The 15,500-nt window shown below is 43.0% G+C and overlaps 2 non-coding genes across 2 annotated transcripts; both read right to left on the bottom strand.

Annotated features, from left to right (window-relative positions):
• Positions 1-876: 876 nt before the first annotated feature.
• On the bottom strand, positions 877-948 carry Trnaw-cca. Its single transcript has one exon. It is a non-coding gene; the product is annotated as a tRNA-Trp (tRNA).
• A 646-nt stretch (positions 949-1,594) lies between these two features.
• Trnad-guc lies at positions 1,595-1,666 on the bottom strand. Its single transcript has one exon. It is a non-coding gene; the product is annotated as a tRNA-Asp (tRNA).
• Positions 1,667-15,500: the final 13,834 nt, after the last annotated feature.

The following is a 15,500-nucleotide window of genomic DNA, read 5'->3' as shown; positions in this document are numbered from 1 at the left end:
TCATTCCAACATGTGTTATCCAGGGGCTTAAAATATACCTGTTTTCACTCTATGTGTCCTCATCCTCATTGTTTACAGCACAGTTACCAGGAACAACGTAGTTGGAGGGACCATAAACATCCTTCAACATGCACCATCTAATTCCAATCCACTCAAACAGAAGGGGAAGAACAAACTAAACCAAGTGTAAATACGATGTCTAGCTATATTGCTATATTAGTGTAAATCACTCGAAATTGGTACTTGATGTTTTCAAAATACCAGTAAAACTCGAGACTTTACAGAACATGTCCAATAAAAATCTGAAAATATTTCTCCAAGCCTTTGTTTTTTTCTTTTCCTTTTGCAACCAATATTTGACTCACACCTGTAAGTCTTTATTCAATATTGGGAGTGCTGGAGCTCTCACAGGTGAATGAATGAGTAAGAGATAAATGGAGGTTGTGCTTGGCACTGCTTGCACAAGTTGGTGAAACTATACAACTCCAACGGCTCCTAGGATATTCCTTTTTTGTGTGTTTATTGAACATTGAAATGGGGGGGATGTGCACTTGGTTTGAAGCTGGTGATCTCTGGTATTTCCTAATTTTCAGATATAGCGCCTACTTGCATGGAAGACTACGGTGGGCTGATAGGCCCGAATGCACAACAGTAACTATGCACATTAATGCCACAAAACGACTAACTTCACAAGGTGAACAGCACAGACATCAGCCTCTGGCGCTTTTGTATGTTTATATGTGCAAGCGCCATCTTTGTGAAAAGTAAGTCTTGCTACGATAACTGTTGAGAGAAAAAGCTGTTTCTTATTTTCGAGAAATGGCGGGAACATAACACAGCTGATACTCCGTGCTCATCTTCAAGAGAAAACAGCTATGACCCCGACGTGATTCGAACACGCAGCCTTCTGATCTGGAGTCAGACGCGCTACCGTTGCGCCACGAGGTCCTGCTGGGCTATGGCTCGCGCGGTTTCTTAGAACTGCGCTCACGCGGCGTATCTCGCCGGCGAACCCCGCCTTTCCCTCCATCCCCTCCCCACCCTCGACTCCAAGGCCGCCAGAGCCGAGGACGGACTCCCTCAGGGGCCGACTGCTCCTGACAGCTGGCTCTCTACGGGGACGGAGACGCCACGCAACCAGGGGCGGCTGGAAAGCACGGTTTCCCGTGTACCCAGGTCCCCGGGGTCAAAGGAAACCGGTCCTTCCTCTTCTTGACCAACCCACTTCCGCTCTCGTCCGCCCCGCCCCCCCTCGCCCGTTAGGGGCGGAGACGCTGGCTCCCCTCCCCCACGGAGCGCGCGCGCGGGCCCAGTTCGCGACCTCGCCTGGTAATCTGGCGGTGCGCCACTGCGCACGCGCAGACCTGTGCCAGAAGGCGGCTGGGAGCCGCCACCCAGGCCTCCCGGGGCGCTTGCTCTTAAGCCTCCTCGTTCCGGGCAGCTCACCGAGAAGCGTTTTCTCGCAGAAGGCTTTCTGAGCAAGCATTATGCTTACAGTTGTGCACTTAGCAAAAAGGCATTTCCGCGTCTTATATCTGAAGGGAGCATCGGCAAATGAAGTCACAAAGAGCGTTGTGTTCGAGAAAATTACAACCTCCCCGTCGGGGAATTGAACCCCGGTCTCCCGCGTGACAGGCGGGGATACTAACCACTATACTAACGAGGAGCTGTGAGCTTGCCCCTTTCCAGGTGCTACTTAAAGCTTGTCGTATTACTTCCAGTTTGGGTTGTCAAATGTGAATTTAATTACAAACAAAACAAAACACTTTCTTTTCTTTTCTTTTTTTTTGCGGCAAGAACAAACGATTTCGAACAAACGAAAGGAAAGAGCCCTAACATTTTTTAGCAGCGGTGAGTTATGAGACGTTAACAGAGGCTTCCCTGGGGCTTCTTCATGCTTTCCAAATGACCTCGGGTGCTGCGGGGCACTGCTGTTGCTTAATACCACCGCGATCGAGGGTGTCCGAGCTGAAGCCGAGATGGCTGAGGCGGATTTCTACTTTGATGTGGAAGTTGAAGTTCAAGGCTGTCAGGTTGCCTCAAGTCTTGTGAAATCCGCCTGCAGTCTGCAAGACATTGCCCAGGGTTTCAGGACACAGAAAGGCTGATGTGTCCTGGCAGCTACCGTCGCCCAGTGAACACTTATCTCCGAATTTCCCCTGTATTATTGTCTTTCTTGAGCTGTGTACAGTTTACTTGAAAAGTGACAGAAATAACTATGAAATTAGTTAACAATACATTGAAATAATTCCAAGTAAAGATGTGCCGTCTATGAGCACGGTGTTCCCAGAGCACGCTGTGGGATCACTGGTGTCATCCTGGAGCAGGTTTCCCAGCAGGAGCAGGAGGAACTGATTCACAAGCAAACTTCAGACTTGTATTTACAGAGCCACAGGTAAACCCTCCTGCTGACGGGATTGAACAGGGTTCATTGTAGAACTTACACTCATGGGTCTCAGTTTGCTGAGAATTCTGGTATATTTTAAAAATACATCTTACATTACATAATATGATTCATCTGATGAAAGGGCTTATTTAATGTGGAAATGAAGACATGATGATTTCTGAGCTGTGCTTTGGCACGTTCTTTACATCCTTAAATGTACCAGAAGCTCCCCCTAAACAAAACCCTCCTGTGCCCTGGAGCCCACTTTTACTCCTCACCCTCCTATCATTTTGTGGTGTATAACTAGGATGATGTCCTTTTCTAGGGAAGACTTCAAGGACTTGGCCCTGGTCTCTTAGTTGGTAGAGAGACAGAGCAAGGGAAACCAGATCTCCTGAATCATGTTTGCCCCCTGCTCCGTATAGGACACAAGAGGCTTAACCTTTCCTCCTCCAGAAGAGAGCCGGTTCTTTTCACTGAGGCTCTGGCCAGGCTGTGCCAGTGTTCAGACCTCATTGGTGACTCTCTACCTCCCTGGGAGAAACTAAGAAGCAGCCTGAGTCAGCATAGATCAAGCAGCAGGGCCATGAGCACCTGCTGTCCATCTTCCTAAAATGGAAAGGAAAAGGGAGAGTAAGGAATCCGGAGGGTAAGTGAGCTCAGAGATTCCTTACTGTCAGCATTGGGACAAAGTAAAGGTTGGGAATGTGACCGGCAGCTCAGACTCACTGCACTCTGCAGGAAAGTAGCATGATGGCAATAGGTATTTCATTGAAGGCTTCCAATCTTGCTCTGCAGAAGTAACTGTTTGCTAGCTCATCACAGCTTGCAAAATCAAGCATTTCATCCTCTCAGCCATAGGAGGGGCAAAAGGGCAAAGTGTTTTGATTTTATAGTTTCTTTATGGCCTAGAGAGAATCTTGAGCCAGATGACACTGGTAGGAAATTATGAGAGGCTGGGAATCCTTCATGCTTTGACAGTAAATCCTCAGTAGTTTCCTGCATGGGCTGGCTTCGAACTGTGATTCTTAGATCTCAGCCTCCTGAGTAGCTAGGCTTATAGGCGTGAGCCACTAGTGCCCAGCTCATATATCTTTATTGTGTGTATGCCAGTACTGGGGCTTGAACTCAGGGCCTGGGCAATGCCCCTTAGCTATTTTCCTCAAGACTGGTGTCCTCCTATTGCATCCACAGATCCACTTCTGGCGTTTTGCTGGTTAATTTGCTAGTAAGAGTCTCAAGGACTTTTCTGCTCCAGCTGGTTTTAAACCTTGATCAACAGATTCTCAGCTTCCTGAGTAGCAAGGATTACAGGTGTGAGCCACTGGCGCCTGGCTTGGACTAGGATGTTTGAAGACCTACTTTTCAGGTGGGTCTGTGATGGTTGATGAAGACCATCTTTTTAAAAAAGTGATTGTTATTGTAAAGGTGATGCAGAGGAGTTACAATTACATAAGTCAGGTAAATAGTACATTTCTTTTTGGACAATGTCAGCCTTTGATGAACTTTGAACAAAAAAGGAGGAAAGTTTTCTAGTGCTCAAGGAGAAGGGAATCACTCACATTCCTTGTGTCCTGCAACAGAAGAATGTAGACAAGATGTGAATATAGGGAGCGACAGGAAAGTTTATTAGCTAAGACATTTGGCAGAGAGGAAGAGTCCATGGCATGATGCCAACATCTCTAGCCATGTTCACGGTATGCACTGAGCATTATGTTTAAGAAGTGGAAGAATTAGGGGCAGGGGACAAAGGTCCCCGATGACTAGTCATCATCTCAGTTCTGGTTCTCCTGGATTCCAGAGACGCGGTTATCCTTGGGAGAATTAATCTGGTTCCCATGAGATGACTTCTCCAGCTTCAGGGTACACAGCCTGCTCATTATAGGTAATTATCCTTATCTGGAGGCGATCTGTTCAGTAAGCATCTGCTGTTTCTTAGAGGTGGTACTAGTGTAATGTCATAAATACTTCTTGATCAGTCTAGTCTTTTCTGGAATCCATTTTGGTGGCAGAATGATTGTGGAAAGAACAGCTAAGAACAATGACAAACCCAAAATGGCAGCAGTGATGCCAGGCAAAACAGACAACCTGTTACAAACACACTTTCGGTAGGCTGAAGGAGGGTTGTCGCTATGGTGAGAACGCAGCCCTAGCTTTTGAGAGTTGAGTACTTACTGAGATTACCTGTGTGAAATTCTTATCCCTAGGTCCTGTTCAGGGAATTGAGGTCACCTGTGAGGAAGTCTTATTTATAACCTACTCAGAGATATGGGGATATCATTCTCCATTTTAGGTCCCCTTTGCAGTTCCCTGTCCCGCATCCATCAGCATCTAAAACATCACCCTTTTACATCTATGCTGGGCTAAATTTCCTGTCCTTTGAGGAACTACAGGTTTGTCATTGTCTCAAGGTTGGTAACCTCCCTGTTTTGGTTTTCTGGTTTGCCCCTATTGCCTGGTAGCTGTGCTGGTCTGTCCCTCCTTATAGCAAGTACTGACAAAACTCATACCCCAGAGAACCAGAGGGCCCTAGGAACCCATACTTTCCTCTGGTTCTTTGGTGGTCAGTCTTCATGGAAGGACGATTCATTCTTCCTTTTTTGAATTGGGATGTAATCATTTCTATGTCTTTGGGCTTAAACTGTTTTGTCTTCTAAAGGCAAAATGAGAGGGGGAAAATCCTACTTTTATTCCTGTTTCAAATGTCTGACTCAGGGTATTCAGGTTGCTGCTGCTGTGTTAGGGGGAAAAACTGCTTGCAGCACTTTTGAAAAAAAAATTTTTTTTTGTGCCTCTGTCAGTGATGAACTTAGGTGATTAGCAAAGTTTTGCTATTAGAATTTATTGACAAGATGAAGTTGATGTCTAATAAGTGAGAAAAATACCCCAGCACAAAAGAATCCTACTTTCTAAAAAGTCGAGGAAGAAAGGTGAAAATAAAAACAATCATGTCTGTGTTAGAATGTATTGCTCTCTGTTCTTTTTTACTTTTCCGTACTTTCTAGATTTTCTTACTACGTGCATATTTTATTTTTCAACTCTGAAAAGCCAAAATAAAAGGGTAATTTTAAAAGTTACTATTACTAGGCAAAGCAAACAGCTCAAATGCGCACCTGCGATGCTCTTTTCTGTGTTGATTAATCTGTTCTGCTCTGGGTTTTCTTGTGAGCCCAAGGCTTCATTATTTTGCAGCTTTAGTTGTTTATGTCTAGTTCCCCAAGCAGGCAGGAGTGGTGAGGAATTCAATTCAGCTCCCATAACACGGGGTGTGCAGCCTGGTTCGCTGTCCCTTTGTCTCAAAGCTGTTGTGTTCCCGGTCTTTTGTTGTTCTCTGCAAGGACTTGGAGTTGAGATTTAAAGAAAAACAAAAGCTGGCCCTCCTTGCGCCCTCTGGTGTCCTAAAGAGAAATAACCAAAAAGAAGAAGAAGAAAAAAAAAACCCAACAAAGATCACAGCCATTTTCCTCCACAATGCTCCCCCAGGAAGGTAATGCCTGAAAGGAAAATGTCAGGAATTTTGGGGAAAGGAATGGAGCACCAACAGGCGAGGCAGGCTTAGCTTTTGAAGCTTTACAACATGCAATAAATACTAATTAAAAGCATGTGTGCTGTATTTTTAAAAACCCAGGGGTTGGGGGTTAGAGCTCAGTCTAGTGCTGGCCTAGTATATATAGAAGGCCCTGAGTTTGGTTTCTACCATCTGGAAAAAATAATCGGGTAATTAAATCAATTCTCAATTGGTTACTGGGTTCTAAAAGTATTAAAGTCAAGTTTTGTTCTAGAAGTAATGGCATAAGTCAATACTTAAGATTATTTGCAAATGAACTGGGTAAAAGGGAATCAAGCTAGCTTGATTTGCTGACTTCAAGCTTTGTCAGTTATAATGTGAGAGTTAATGCTCTCATGTTACCTATTTTACCCATAATATCCTTTGTCTTGTGTTTTTCATCACACTAAAAGAAAAAAAAAAAGCTCAGGGACAGTACCCTGGCTCCAAGTTTAAGCCAGGATAGTCCAATCAAAGTTCTATTCCCCTGAAAGTTTCATTAGAGAAAACAATGTTGGTTTAAGTATTTGATTGGTAGGGTTTTAGCTATATAGTTTTATTTGAATAAACCATTCCTGAACATTGACTGAAATTCAGTTTCAGAAGGTATATAAGGCTCATACTCTCTCCCATTCCCATCAGTCACAATCCTCTCAAGTGATGTCAGGATTGGCCAGGATGCTCAGAAAGGTCATGGAAAACTCTAGGTTCTTTTTCTTCTGGGTCTTTCTCTTCTTTGGAGCCTTTATCCTTGTCTTTTTCACAAATTGTCACTTCATGGTCTTGAGACTGATGCTTGCTGCTGACATCATGGCCACTTCCAAGGCTGGAGCACGAGGCAAGCGTTGCCTTAGGATTTATTCCTTTAACAGGAATGAAGCCTTCCAGAAGAATGCTGGCAGGTATTTCCCTTTTTCATCAGAGAAACATTGGGTCACAAGAAGGCTGAAATATTGATAATCCAAAGTTGTCCATCTACAATTCTAGGCTGTTTATGATCTTTTTTTTGTTGTTGTTGGTCATGAGGCCTGAACTCTGGGCCTGGGCACTGTCCCTCAGCTCTTCAGCTCAAGGCTAGTGCTCTACCACTTGAGCCACATCACTACCTCCTCTAGGCTATGTTAAGAACTGTATAATACTAGGCCAGAAAATATGTAGCCTTTACAATTTCAAATTGGAGTTGCAAGTGTTTAGAAAGTGTTTTTGACCACATCTTCCTTCTCTTTCAAATCCTTCAGAGGCATTAAAAAAATTGACTTATCTCCAATTTTCCTCACTATCTGGCATATGTATTTTCTCCAGAGCTAGCTTGGGTCCTGATTTTTTTTTTTCTGTAGTTTCCTGATGGAGTTGTTTAAGAATGGAAGGGCGGGGCTGGGAAGGTGGCTCAGTGGTAGAGCACTTGCCTTGCATGCTCGAGGCCCTGGGTTGGATTCCTCAGCACCACATAAGAAAAAAAACGGAAGTGGCGCTGTGACTCAAGTGGTAGAGCGCTAGCCTTGGGCTGAAGAGCTGAGGGACAGTGCCCAGGCCCAGAGTTCAGACCCCACGACCGGACCCCAAAAAAAAAAAGAATGGAAGGGCATTGTTTAGAAGGGCAAATGAGATGGTGGTGTGTCATCATTATTTGAAGGTCTGTTTTCCTGGTATAATTGTGTCTGTGGAGTGGATATATGATACTAGTATTCCATTTAGTACCCAGAGTGTGTCTCAATTTGGTTAAGAAATTAGGGGGTTAGGGGATGGGAAGGTGGCTCAGTGGTAGAGTGCTGGCCTTGCATGCATGAGGCCCTGGGTTCGATTGCTTAGCACCACATAAGCAGAAAAAGCTGGAAGTGGCACTTTGGCTCAAGTGGTAGAGTGCTAGCTTTGAGCTGAAGAGTTGAGGGATAGCACCCAGGCCCAGAGTTCAGGCCCCACGACCGACAAAAAAAAAAAAAGGTGGGGGGTCATTTACTGCTTCAAACATACATAAACAATACTACCTTTCACTCTGCTATGTTACTTACCCAGTAGGTGCCAGACTATCATGAAGGCAAGGGTTTGGCTTCTTTCACTCGTGTATTCTCAGAGCCCGGCTCCGAGCACACAATATGCACTTAATCAATATAAATAAATCAACACATAAATGTATTGCTTGGGATTTGGCACATTGCCACTTGAGCAACTGAATTCTGTTAGCCAGGAATATGGAGAAATGATTTTTGGGGTATACAAGTTCTGGTGCCTGCCAACACAGGCATTTTCAATTTTGAAAGACACTGTCAAGTCGTTCTCCCCAGGGGGTGAGCCAGTTTCTACTCCCACCAGCAATATGTGCAAGCATCTGTTTCTCTAACCTTCATCCGCATGGTGTTATCAAAATTTTCGTCTGTGCCAATCTGGTAGTTTAATTTGTGTTTCCTTTACTATGGAGAAGATGGAGCATATTTTCATGTTTAAAAAGCCGTATGAAATTTCTTTTCTTCAGAACTGTCTTCTTACATCCTTTGCCCATTTTTTTTTTTTTTTTGGAAAGAATTATTGGTCTTTTTCCTACCAATTTGTAGGACTGTAGATAGTTGTTTTCAATTTTTTAATTCCTTTTGGGTTTGTTGATGGTGTGGTTACTAAGCAGAACTACATAAATACATGCATACATACATATATATTTATTTATTTAGCTTGTTTTCCTTTTATAGCTTCCATGTTATGCAACATGCTTTCCCTAATCTCAGATTTCAAAATAGTTCTTCCATATTTTCCTCTTTTACTTTCAGTTTTTCAGTTTCCTCATTATAAATCTTGATTCATCTGGGCACTGTCTCTGAGCTCTTTTGCTTAAAGCTAGTAGTCTACCACTTTGAGCCACAGTACAGCTTCTGGTTTTCTGGTGGTTAATTGGAGATAAGAGTCTCACAGATTTTCCTGCCTTAGCTGGCTTTGAACCTCCATTCTCAGATCTCAGCCTCCTGAGGCTAGGATTACAGGTGGGAACTGCCAGTGCCTGGCGAGGTAGAGACTCTTAATTTGCAAATTTCAAATAACTATTTCCTATAGCATTGTCTTTATGCTTTACTTTGGGGAGAAGTATACAGATTTATCTTCTACCTTTTATTTTGAATTCTGAATTCTGTGAGCATAATTTAAACTTTCACATGCTCATTCTTACACTCAGATTATATTTGTAAAATCATTTGGTTCTTGTTTTAAGGAAACAAAACAGTCTCTTTTCTTGCTGAGAACATTATAGAATTTTTTTTTTAAGTTTTATTCTCCCTTCACGGTTTATGTTTCTTTCTGATCACTTCACTTTTCTGCCTTTGTTTATTTGGATCCCAGTGTGCATGCTAGGGTCTTCTCTTAGATGACTTGGAAATCATTGCTTGTCTGCTTCTGATTAAGACAGAGGACCCAAAACACAGTTTGCAGTTCTGAGTGTGGGTAAAGCTTGTTTATTATGGGAGCTTTGCAATAAGTACCCCTTGATTCCCTCTACTCTTACCCCTATGTCTGTATCTTCAGGTCTTCCCTCTTGAGCCAGTTAGCCCTTGGAAAGTGCTCATATTTCTTGCATGGAGACTAAAGTCTAGTATCCAGTATTTTATTTTATTTATTTTTTTGTTGGTCGTGGGGCCTGAACTCTGGGCCTGGGTCCTGTCCCTCAGCTCTTCAGCTCAAGGCTAATGCTCTATCACTTGAGCCACAGCACCATTTCTGGCTTTTTCTGCTTATGTGGTGCTGAGGAATCGAACCCAGGGACTCATGCATGCGAGGCAAGCACTCTACCACTAAGCCACCTTCCCAGCTCTAGTATCCAATAATTTAGAACCAGGTGAGGAAAGAGGGCTGAGGTCTCAGCTTTCCGTGAATATGCAGTTATTTAATACTTTGCATTTCAGCACAGTATCTACGATCTCAAGTGTTCTCCAGTTGAGGTCCAATCCAGAGCTACAGTCAAAGTCAGGAAGGTCTAGTTTACCTTCTGTAGCAAATAATCCATTGACAGCACGTCTGTGTTGAGAGAGGAACACTGGTCGATCTGCATGGAACTGAGGAAGGGGATCTTGGGGATTAACTGCTTTTTCTTTAGATATATCATCTACTTCCACCTCAAGTATTTACTTATTTATTTATTTTGGCCGGTCCTAGGGCTTGAATTCTGGGCCTGGGCAGTGCCCCTGCACTTTTGTGCTCAAGGCTAGTGCTCTACCACTTGAGCCACAGCTCCACATCTGGCTTTTTGTGGTGAATTTTTTTGTGGAGAAAAGAGTCTCTTGGATTTTTCTGCCCAGGCTGGCTTTGAACTGAGATCTCTAGATCTCAGGCATGAGCCACCAGCACCTGGCCCACTATTACCTCAAGAGGTTCATAGAGCTCTCAATTCTGAGGACCTTTGAGGATTTCAAAGTATTAATCCAATTGTCTTCAGCTTTCCTCACTGCCACTTTAGAACTGAGTTTTTGGCATCTGACATTAGTTATTCCTATATGCTTCCTAGATATAAACAGAAGAGAGACGGTTACTGAGTAGACCTCCAGCACTGCTTGCCATGTTTCTTGTATGAGCCGACCTCAAGTATCCTTACAGATTGTTGACTAGTTGACAGCCAGTAGACCAAAATCAGACAGTGTTCGGAATGCCTCACGATCGTGGAATGTCATTTAAGGGGAAGTAGTCATTGTTCAGAAGAACAGAGGTAGGGAAAGAGGATGTACTTTGTAAGAGCAAAGTATCTGATGTATCTAAACTTCTGAATTTGCCTAAGTTTCCATTTGGCTTTAGGAATAAAGTTAAGACAATAAATAAGAATTCGATTAAATTTACATTAAAGCCAGATACAGTACATTAATATTAATATTACAAAGAGCGAGGAAAGAAAATACTTCCAAAGGAAAGATTATATATTTGAAGGTTGATAGGATTTCTACTCATAAAAGAAATGGTTCTCAGCCGGTTAAAAAAAAAGTCAGTGAACCTCTCTGTAAAGTTGAGGATAGCTTATCCTAATGCTTTTGATGAATTATTAAAAGACTCAGAAAAAGCTGTATTCATTTAAAATAAATCATTAATAATAACATCAAGTGTAACTAGGGAGAAAGAACAAACAGGTATTTGTAGTTCTGTTTGAAATGTTGGTTTCTCAGATCTGTAGGGAGTGTGTCATTCAAGTTTCTAGTCCTACATGACAAAACTTTAGCTGGTTTAAGCAGCAGCAAAATTTATTACTGTCTGACTGATAGCTCAGAGAAACTCTTTGGAAGGACAGAATGAGGCTTGGTGACTTGAGACCTGGAAACATTAGCATGACTTTATAGTGTAGATTCCATCACAGTGTCAGCTGATGGTGACCCCATTGAAGTCCCCTGTACCTTCTCCCGCTGTTAGGATCCCAGTTAGACAGTACTGCCTATTTTCTGTGTCTTCTGCAGATAGAATTTCCCCATGGTTAGGGGAGCCTATATCACATGCTGGCACCCTAGTTGAAAGAAAAGCTGAGAAAGCCAGATTGGGATGCTAACCTTTGAGGGCAAGGCTCATAATGTGGAGAGTATGATAACCATAGATACAAAGCTGTTGGGGTTCCTGGTAGGAAACATACAACAGACCAAAAAGAGACAGATAGGGTTAAACGCAGGGAATCAGATGCTCTTAGTCAGATGGCCCTCATAGTCAGCTACTCAACTGGCTCCTGCTTTGTAAAATATAGATGATTTCAGTGACTACCTCACAGAGGTACCATGATGGTTAGGTGAGACAGAGGAGAAGGCAGTTAGCCTAGAGCTTAGTGCATGGTGATACACATATGCATCAGGAAGAGAGTCATGCACATTCTGGATGATGTGAAAAATTGTGGAATTTCCCCCCTCCACATTTTATTTTAAATATATATTTTCTGACTTTAATACTATAAAGAGACACATGTTCTAGTTATAGGTACTTCTATATTATATGCTATTGATGTGCTACTTCAGGGTTGAGTTTTTCACCTATGTAATCTAAATGCAGAAAAATCAAGATTTTTAAAATACCAAATAAGCCAGGCACAGATGGCTCACATCTGTAATCCTGGCTACTCAGGAGGCTGAGATCTGAGGGTGGCAGTTTCAAGGCAGCCCTGGCAGCCAAGATTGTGAGATTCTTTTTTTTTTTTTTTTTTGGTTGTGGAGCTTGAACTCAGGGTCTGGAAGCTGTCCCTGAGCTTTTTCACTCAAGGCTAGTAGTGTTCTAGCACTTTGAGCCACAGCACCACTCATGAGATTCTTATCTCCAATTAATCACAGCAAAAACAAGCTATGGCTCAACTGGTAGAGTACTAGCCTTGAGAAAAGGAGCCCAGGGTCAGGGTCCAAACCCAGAGTTCAAGCCCCAGGACCAGCAAAGAAACAAAACAAAACAAAACAAAATCCTCCCAAAACAAAAAACAAATAATATCAAGATCCAATTCATTTATTTATTTAATTATACTGGGAATTAAACCCCGGCTTCCATGTACACCAGACAAGATATCAGTCACTGAATGACTTATAATTACTATATATAATAGTACTTAATTAAGCACAGATGCATATTTAAGAGGAGCATATTTAAGAATAGGCTTATATGTCAGATAACCCCCTTTACTTAATTTGACCAACAGCGACTGAATTCATCAGAAGAAGAGGAAATGTTAGTTTTCTTAGAGGATGATCAAAGCTAGTGAGTTTTTTGTTTTCTTCCTAATCCTGGGGCTTGAACGCCCCTGAGCTTCTTTTGCACTGTGCCTGAGCTTCTTTTTTTGCTAGTACTCTGCCACTTGAGCCACAGCACCGCTTCTGGCCTTTTCTGTATATGTGGTACTGGGGAATCAAACTCAGGGCTTCATGCATGCTAGGCAAGCACTCTACCACTGAGCCACATTCACAGCCCAAGGCTAGTGAGTTTTCACTCTCCTAGCAGGTCATTCCTAGGTCAGAAGACTTCTAGGTGTTTTGTCTGGAGTGATTGGGATGCTGTGTGATAGAAAGATGGATGCTGGGCAGGGCTACGGATCTGGTTCTGCACCCACAGTCTCTGAGGGAGGGGAGAGGCACTGTTTTTCTTGGCAGCCTCTTGGAAGTTGCCTCAGCCTTAGCCTGGACTGCTGCCAGGAGAGTGTCCCTGTCTCATGTGATCTACGAGGCAGAGCTTGGCTTCTCTGGAAAGTAAAGTCTGGGGGGAAAAGAAAAGTTCTCTAGGAGGTGCCAGTCTCCCTGAAATAAATCAGACTTTTGGGAAAGCCCCGAGAAAGGGAGTGAAAGAGAGATTGGAGAGAGAGGGAATGGGGGAGGGATGGAAGAAGAAAAGAGGAAGAAAGAAAGACAGAGAGAAAAAGAGGGAGAGAGGACAGGAAATACTACTTGTGATCTACTATCTCTCTTGGCTAGCTGCGATTGTAATTATGGGCCACCTTCTCCAGGCTCTTATTTTTTATTTATTTATTTGTGTTAGTCATGGGGCTTGAACTCTGGGCCAGGGCGCTGTCTCTGAGCTCTTCAGCTCAAGGCAAGCGCTTTACCACTCGAGCCACAGTACCACTTCTGGTTTTCTGGTGGTTTATTGGAGATAAGAGTTTCAGGGACTTTCCTGCCCGGGCTGGCTTTGAATGGTGATCCTCAGATATCAGCCTCCTGAGTAACTAGGATTACAGGTGTGAGCCATCAGCGCCTGGCCTCTTAATGTTTTAATAATAAATCTACTGAATTTATATAGAGATTTATAGCTTCAATAGTGAAAAGTGAAATGGTCTAAGGTAGAAATAACTGAAATATTTTTAATATTTATGCACTTAATTTTTCAGTATCAGGGATTGAACACAGGGTCTCATTCATTTTAGGCAAATATTCTACCCTTGAGTGACAGTACTAGACCCCAAGGCTCAGACTTTGGGAAGAAAGTAAATAACGTGGTAGGGACAGCATAAAAAGAAGTTCATAAACCACCTATATTATTTCAAAAATTAAATACTACTGATTAGAGGTCAGCTCACAAACAGTGGTTAGATGTCAACTCAGAGCTTACCAGATGAATCCTATGTTTCAAAAGGTTGTAAAAGATGGGTACCTGAAGCCAGGTGCCAGTGGCTCATGCCTGTAATCCTAGCTGCTCAGGAGACTGAGATCTGAGGATCTCAGTGAATAGAGCAGGAAAGTCCATGAGACTCTTATCTCTAATAAACTACTCAGAAAAACCTGGAAGTGGCCTTGTGGCTAGCCTTGAGCACAGAAGCTCAGGGACAGTGCCCAGGCCCAGAGTTTAAGTACCAGGACCAGCAAATAATAATAATAAAATAATAATAATAATACAGACACCTGAACATGATGGATGAGGAATGTGGCCTTAGACCATCAAAACACAACACACACACTGTTTCACAGGAAAAGAATTTTACCAGTTATTTGCAGATCACTAATGATTTTTCTGTGTTTAAACTCTATAATATAAACTCTGAAGAGAGAGAGAGAGAGAGCGAGCACATTTGGATTGGTAACTGTGTCTGTTGGGCTATTCTTTATCTTCTTTATCTCTGACCAGTTGCTAAAATAGTTTGGCACTCAGTATTGCAGGGTCTGACAGCCTTTTGGGGAAGCCCAACCAGGAGAAAATGTCTCAAGATTTTGGGCATTTGGGTTCCTTACAACTTTTCCCCTACAACTTAGTTTTCTCACTGATAAAGCAGAGATAAGAAAGTGATTGCAGGAAGATTAAGTGAAGACTACTGGGAAAATCACTGTGAAAGAGACTACTCTCTGTGCTGCCTGAATAATTTCCTCTTTCCTGGGCATATGCGTGGTAGTTTGGCATGGTCATATGACCAATTCTTCCCAGCTGAGTATAAGTGGAAGTAAGGAGTATCATTTTCAGGCCCATCTGTAAAAACGTTCCCTGGCAGCTAGGAGCTGGTACCTCACTCTTGTAATCATAACTGTGCAGGAAGTTGAGATCTGAGGATTATGGTTTGAAGCCAGCCAGCCAAACACTAGCAGCAGCTAGCATTTAGCTTAACTAACCCTAGGGCCTAGGTAACTTGCAGGAGAGTAAATAAGCAATCCAAAGGGGGAAAAACGATGGGAGAGCCTCTCTCCCTGTGTCTCACATCACACTACATGCTTAACCTCCTGTGTAGTTGAAGACAATATTTTTAAATATATTTTTGAGCACATATCAGTTGGATAAGTAGGTTTTAGTGTCATTCCATCCATCCATCTGTCCATCTGTCCATCCATCCCTCCCTCCATGTACATACGTAAGAATATATCCTGATCAAATTCACCCCTTCATTTCTTTCTTCTTTTTGTCGGTTGTGGGGCCTGAACTCTGGGACTGGGTGCTGTCCCTCAGCTCGTCAGCTCAAAGCTAGCATTCTACCACTTGAGCCACAGCGCCACTTCTGGCTTTTTCTGCTTATGTGGTGCTAAGGAATCGAACCCAGGGCTTCATGCTTGCACTCTACCACTGAGCCACCTTACCAGCCCCTCACCCCCTTCATTTCTTCCTCCTTCTCTCTCATTCCTCCTCCTCCTCCTCCTCCTCCTCCTCTTCCTTTTGTTACTCATGTGGCTTTAACTC

The sequence above is a fragment of the Dipodomys spectabilis genome, unplaced genomic scaffold, assembly GCF_019054845.1.
Source record: "Dipodomys spectabilis isolate Male_0828 unplaced genomic scaffold, ASM1905484v1 ptg000163l, whole genome shotgun sequence".
NCBI lineage: Eukaryota > Metazoa > Chordata > Mammalia > Rodentia > Heteromyidae > Dipodomys > Dipodomys spectabilis.
This window is presented reverse-complemented; position numbering and strand designations above follow the sequence as displayed.